At 38.7% G+C, this 7,067-nt stretch overlaps 1 long non-coding RNA gene and 1 pseudogene across 1 annotated transcript in view; one reads left to right on the top strand and one right to left on the bottom strand.

Moving 5' to 3' along the window:
* Positions 1 to 859: 859 nt before the first annotated feature.
* On the top strand, positions 860 to 5,122 carry LOC116674944 (uncharacterized; annotated as a pseudogene).
* The window catches only part of LOC116674948 (uncharacterized), an 11,110-nt gene continuing 5,313 nt past the window's right edge, over positions 1,271 to 7,067 (bottom strand). The window contains exons 2-3 of the long non-coding RNA XR_004328258.1: positions 1,559 to 1,565; positions 1,271 to 1,282 (exon numbers count right to left, since the gene is read on the bottom strand). This is a non-coding gene — a long non-coding RNA (uncharacterized LOC116674948). The remainder of the gene's footprint in view (positions 1,283 to 1,558; positions 1,566 to 7,067) is intronic.

Raw genomic sequence — 7,067 nt, 5'->3', positions numbered from 1 at the left:
ACATTAATCTTCATCATTGATTTGGTCTTTTGATGTTGGTGTCCTTCCGGTTCGCACGCTGCGGATGCATCTGTTCACCTGCATCCAGGTGGTGTGTTTGGCGGCTCTGTGTGGGCTGTAATGTCGACACCAGCGTCACTGGCTTTCCCCTTCGTCCCCTCCTCACCATACCAGTCAAGATGTTCCTGCTGCGCCGCATCTTCACCACCAGAGAGAGATGGCCTGTGTAAGTTGACCACAGGGGGCGCAATACACTGCATAGTACACCTGCACCGCTACATCACTCATCGGCTGCAACAATGTGATATTAGAATCGTTGTTGGAATTTTATAGACCCAAAAGATTAAATGCAATATTTTTTAAAATTGAGTTTTTATCACTAGGGGAGTTCAAGTTAAAATCTATGATTGGCACTGACATTGATAAGTTGCAGAATCATTTTTTTCTGTTAAAGCTGGGATGTCTGATTGTTGTTCACTGGTTTTGATAATAAACACACACAAATTGTCATAATTTGACTATATCAAAAACATTTAAATACATCAGTAGTTTTTTGATTTTCTTGTATTCTTTGTTAAGTGTGCACAACCTGGTGTCACATGGAGATTTCTTTAATGCAACTACCATGATTGTGGCATCAAAATGGCTTAGTATATCTAAGGCATCCTGGGAAATGTTTTGAGGTTTTTTATTTAGCAAACCAAACATTAGAGAATTGACTAGTACTTATACCTAACAATGATGCCTCATATTAGAGTAACTTTTCTCTTTTAAGATTTTTGTTCATATATAATGTCAAATGAGAGAATCTGCTGAAGCTTTATGCATGTTTACAATGATTAATCCTGACCTGTCTTCTTGCTCTTCCAGCTGGATGCGGACGAAGCGGAGCCGAAGTTTGACGAACGTGAGTGTCACGATGATACTCAGAGATGCACATGCCTGTGTAACTTGCAACAAGGCCTCATATCACCACTTAACTCCTCTTATTGGACACCCAAAATGTGTCAATCACGCTACCAGCCAATGAGATCCATAGTCCTTTAAACTTGAAACAATCATGAGTTGATGCCAAATCACTGTGCACCCCTCTTTATTATCACTGAGACATGAACGTACAACATGTTGAAGGTGTGATTGGTTGTTACTTTGGTCCAACTTAACTATTTAGGTAGCTTTTTATCAGATTGTTTGGGACTTTTTTTTGCCGGTTTACATCACTAAATATTTTAATCTAACTGAGGAAATCAATAGTTAACAGAGTGTGTTCACTCATGATTTACTTTTTTAAATATATTTCAGGGGACAGGAGAATCCAAATCAATTGATGTGATCTCAAGCCCAAATTAAATGTGATTACAGTAGATAGATTTGCAAGACTAATTCATTTTTATCCCTGAAAGGTTGCTCTGATTCACATTGAATATGTGGAGGAAATATGGGGTACATTCTTTTATATTAGCACGCTGAGTTACCGCTGTTCAAGTTGGTCACTTTTGTCATTTATAAACTCACCTAGAGCCTTATAAATTAAAAAGTATACCGAGTTTTTTTCCACATTCTGTCTCATTTTAGACAGCTGATCACTTTAACTGCCTCCTGAAGCTCATAGCACTTTTTTAAGACTGAACAATGACTGTATTTATGTACATGTAATCATTTTATGTTTTAGAGTCCTTTTTAATTCCCTTAATATCAATAATTTAATTAATTTTTATTTTAGCTTGTCTTTTAACTCACCGGCCGTGGGAGCTCTAGCAGGACTGTAACGATGGCATAACAAAACATAAAAAACTGTACTAGAAATTATAATTTATCTTTACACTAATGGCGTGGCATCATGTTTCTAATCATAACAGAAAATTAACACGGTGGCATAATATATACTCTTAATCGTTGCCACGCACATGTTTAGGGCAGAATGTTATCGTGTAGAGTTTGTATCACTTGGTGTGTTTATTGGAATCCCAGTAATTTATTGGTTCCTCTGTCCAAGTGCCAAATGTCTCGTATTTAGTGATCAGAAGAATAAGCTGCAGTTCAGTCATCTCACATCTCCTAGCAATGTTTCTTGAAGAAGTTTCAGCATAATTGACATTTCATAGCCTAACATTCCTTGTGTTATCATAATTTAGCTTTTTGGGGGGGGGACTAATTTAAACATTTCATTCACGCTCATGTTGTGAACTTGCCTGGTCGACCAAATTTGTATGGACAATCTCAATATTCACGCATTACTGAGAGTGACTGCTTTTGAAAATATACATACAGTATGTTGTTTTTGTTTTATGTCATGTTGGGTCGGTGTGACATGGATTGGTTAAATCTTTGACCGTGTGAATGAACTTAAATTGTCAGTCCTCTGTTCCTCTCAAGTGTGTGTATTTGAGACACTACTTCTCCCTCTGAACTTTCCCAGCCTGACTGTCATTGTGATCTTGTGCCTGTTTGGTGACAAAATGGTGCACAACATCTCAAGTGCCTGTGGGACCATGAAGTGATCCGCTACAACTCAGTTGTGTTTGTCAGGACAACACACGTGTTACAATAGTTTGCACTTTTAAGACGCTCATAAATTAAACATCTTTACGTTATTTATCTGTCGCAAAATATAAGGCATTATTGCTGTTTTTGAAGATGTATTATTTGTCACATCACAAAACCATTTTTCTTTTTTTTTTTTTATATAAATGTACACACACACATTTGGCTGCATCATGGCCATGCACATTGAAGGAAGTCGGCAGTGTCAGTTTTATGTTTGTGCCTGTGGATGAAGTGAAGCTGGTCTGTGTCTGTCAACGTTGTAAAATGCGGATTCAATACGTCGTTTCATTTCAAAAGCAATACAAAGTCCGAGAGGCTATTGCTGATGTTCCCTTGTACATTAAAGGTTGAAATATTGATGACAAATAAAAGTTATTTTCTATTTATCCTGGATGTTCTGTTGTGTTTTTATGCCGTCCGTCGGTCCGTACCATTCTTGAGTACGCAATGTCTCACGAACGTCTTAAGGGAATTTCTTCAATTTTTGCTCAAACTGCCACTTCAATTTAGGGTAGAACTGATTAGATTTTGCGGGTCAAAGGTCAAGGTCATTGTGAGTTCATAAAAGTCACTTTTTGGCAATAACATATGGTAATAGGATGATATGACAATTAAACTGCATTCTCAATTACTTTTCGAAGGAAAGATTTGCTCCTCCTTTCTAAAAGAATTTCCCATATGGAGAAGGTGTGGTTGGATGGTGGGTCAAACAAACGGGGATCCACTCACTGTTGGACCGCTGTTAATGTCCTGTGTGAAACCAAACGTTACGTTGAATTATTTCAAAATGACGGACGTAAGTTAAGTACCGGTATGTTACACGTGACAAATTTACAAACTGAAGTTATGTAACTATATTAACCCATGAGGATGTTTTCCTAACCCTAACCAAGTAGTTTAGTTTCAATTCACACTGTTAACCACATGTTTAAAACTTTAATTGTTTCAATTGTTCAAAACCGTTTTAATGTCCACTGGTCGCCGGGACTGGGACATGTTGAAAAAAAAGTAATCTGGGAGAAAATGTTGCCCTCAAACATAATAGTAGTTTGGGAATGTAATTTTGTAGGAAAGACAGGGTTGGTGTGTGGGATGGGGGGGCGTGTCTCTATCTGTATTGCCCCAGGGGCCCCTAACATCACCCGTTCATGCAGGGCAGTTTCTATTTGTAAGAACAGTCTTTTTAAAAAACCTTTTTCAGCTTAATTTAAGGGATAAAGGCAGTCAGTAAAGAAGAACTGCACATGTTGTCAAATTGTTGAGGATGTTTTTTTTTCACTTTTGTTTTGTCTTTTTGCATGTGTTTTCTAAGTAAGCGGTGTTTGAGCTCTTACGGCCTCCATACTAAAATAAAATCTCAAGTTGGAATCTGCTGTACATTAACATTAAATACAGACAGTCAAGGCATGTAAAAAGAAGTAATGGGTTGTGTTTCCAGACTGTTTTCTCCCAGGACAAAGAGGGCTGGATGTTCTTTCCTCTTCAGGAAAACAACACAGTGGGTGGGCGTGGGCTGTTGCACTATCCCCTCGCCCTTGTTACAGACACAGGGAAAAAGATGGCTGCGTTATTGCTGCTGCTCTTAAGCATCGGAGCTTTGTTCTTCTCCTCTAATGCACAGGAGGCCTACAACAAACTTCCTGAAACCTACAGGAAAGGAGTGGATCTGGCCCTGGAGAAGCTCAACTCTCATGCTGGAATTCAGCACCATTTTCTCTTTCTCAAAAGTATCACAAAGTCAGACATTCAGGTACAGTATTTCTGCTTTTCAGAGTGAGTGTTTGGCGTGTGTTACGTGGCTGTTTTTTGAGGGATTTCTTGTGATTTGCTGTTAGCAAAACCCTCAGTAGAAGCACCAATTATCAATGAATGTAGGGATTTTATCAGGAAAAAAAACCTTAGTGTGGAGGAGAAATGCTTGGATGTAATCCTCCTCTTTCTCTTCAGCCTGGTTTTGACGTAGCTTACATCTACCACCACTTCTACCTAAAAGCCACCAAGTGTCAAAAAGGGACGGTTGACTCCACAGCTTGTCAGTTCAGAAACGACAGAGTAAGTTTTGTCTGATTTACTGAAGTAAAGTAAGTAAAGAAACGTGGAATTTGAGGATGACTGCCTGCTCTAACTCTGTGCGGTTTTGTTTGTGTGCATTCATGCAGCCACTGATAGACTGTGCCGTCTGTTACAAACATTTGGAGAAGAAATTGAACAGGAGCCCAAACCGTATGTTCACTGTGTCCACAAACCGGCCCTTACAGAGGTTAGTCTGTTCACTGCGAGGTCACTTTTTTAAATGACCACACTGCAAACACTGAATATAACTTGTTGAATTTGTTTTCTGACTTTTTTTAATTCACCTTTTTGTTCTGAATGACAGGAGATGAAGGCGGACAGAGCAGATTACTGCAACGCAATGGGTTACAGTAGTGGAGCCCCGACTCTGCTTACATCAAAGGGAACAGAGTGAAGACTTGGATGACTCATTTGACACCTTTCAGGGGTTTATTTGTGCTTTTAAAGGCTAATTTTAGTATTAAAGCAGATTATGACATGTTGTCAATGCACTCACAACCTCTTAAGTTTTATTTCTGTAGTATGTAGTAATTTTTTCATACATTCACAAGAGATTGTTGTATCTTCAGAAATGTCTATCTATATTGTATCTCTATACAAAAAAGTTGAATGTAGAATTTGTTTAACAAGCTCTCAATAAAGTTTAATTTGTAACAAATGAAGGGTTATTCAATGTGTACACTATTAGTATGGACTACTTGTACTTTGACCTAATTTGACTAAGTAAGTTTTCTTAAAGGAGAACGCTGGCAATATTTACCTTTTTTGTTGTTAACAAATCCTGGAAAATGACTAACCATTCATTCTCACAGGAGATGGGGCATGTCATACCACCTCAGTTTCATCCTGTGACCCTTTAGAGGGGCCTGGCCCCTAGATTGGGAACCACTGGTAAACTACTGAATTGTATACAAAGTAGGTCAAACTAGCTCCCCCTCCACAAGCCACAACAGCAAAGAAAAATGCACCATAAGAACTCTGATCGTGTGTTTTAAAAAAAAATTGTACTCACTGCTTAGGCAATTTCATTTAGGAACAAACAATTTCATTAACCAACCCCTCAAGTATTTTACAAGAAAAACCCCATTTCTTATAAGTGTACTACTTTCTTGTTCCTACTGCCTTCCCTGCAACAAGGGAGCAGATGAGGCAGAAACAAGAGAGCATTCACCCAGTGATCACCTCTGACCTTTATTTTTGTCCCGGGGCCGAACGTTTTTCATGGCATATTGGGGTTGCTTCCAGGAATTGGATTACTAATCCAGTGCTCCACTGTAAGAATGTTTTGGAATTTGAGTGCAATTCCACTTCTGGCGAGCAGTTTCTTCTGTGTAAACCCCCTATTGAGAAAGTGTTTTGTTAAGACGAGCTTTAATCCGTGTCCCCTGGGTGAGTTACTGGAACTTGCAGATAAGAAGTAAACAGTCTGTGCAGTAGGCCTGTTGATGCCCAGTTTGTTTGGTTTCACTTCTTACTCATACAGCCATAATAGGACTTGTTTTTGATGCGTGTATTGATCCCGCAGAGAGAGGAGGGAGTTCACTCTCTGAGCCGAGCTGCCGTCCTCACACACTCGGAGTAAGATGGCTGCTGGGTTGCTGTTGCTGATTTGTGCTGGAGCCGTGATGTGTTCTGTCGGGGCCCAGGATTCTTACAATGGGCTAACTGATTACTACAAGAAGGGAGTGGATCTTGCATTAGAGCAACTCAACACCCATGCCGGGTTCACACCATTTTCGCTTCTTAAGAAGTCTGGACAAGTCGGATATTGAGGTATACCTGAAGTCAGTTCTTAACTTGAGGAATTAAAGTGGCTATCTTTATTCATCAAATTGTCTGTGTTAAACCATTTATATCAGCTTTTGGTTAATTAATTAATTAATTAATGGAGAGTGATAACATACAGTAGCAGACTTTAAACTAACGTTCTCCTGAAAATCGTCAGAAGAGAATCAAAGTATCTTATTAAAACTGTCAAACATTTAATTGTAATCTCAATATGTAAGAAAATGACTGAAGTTCTGTTTCAGATATGTCCTGCTTTCAGGTCTCTTTACTTCTTGCTCGGCATCATGTGTTTATCATTCTCCCTCTGCCTACAGGGGATTCTGGTTCATTCTTTTTCCACATCTGCTTCAGTTCAAGTGCACTTTGAATCTTCAAGTTTCAACATGTTTTTTAGCAGCGTTTTCCAAAAGATAAGGCGTGTCTTTGCTGGAATGTTTCCCACATGTACAACTTAAAGAAAAAGATATCCTGGTTCCCACCAATCTTCAAACTGATAGTCAGTGTTTTCATAATTAATGGTTTCAATTGTTGGCTTGGCTTTTTATTATCATTTATTAATATACTTACTATATTTTATTTACTATAAAATATGAGTTGATATCCAAAGCAGAATCTATCACTGTCATTGTGTGTCAATTTATCTATGTGTGCTTGCAGTG

The sequence above is a fragment of the Etheostoma spectabile genome, unplaced genomic scaffold (genome assembly GCF_008692095.1).
Source record: "Etheostoma spectabile isolate EspeVRDwgs_2016 unplaced genomic scaffold, UIUC_Espe_1.0 scaffold00001310, whole genome shotgun sequence".
Taxonomy (NCBI): domain Eukaryota; kingdom Metazoa; phylum Chordata; class Actinopteri; order Perciformes; family Percidae; genus Etheostoma; species Etheostoma spectabile.
Note: the sequence above shows the minus strand (reverse complement) of the source record. Positions and strands in the feature narration are given on the sequence as shown.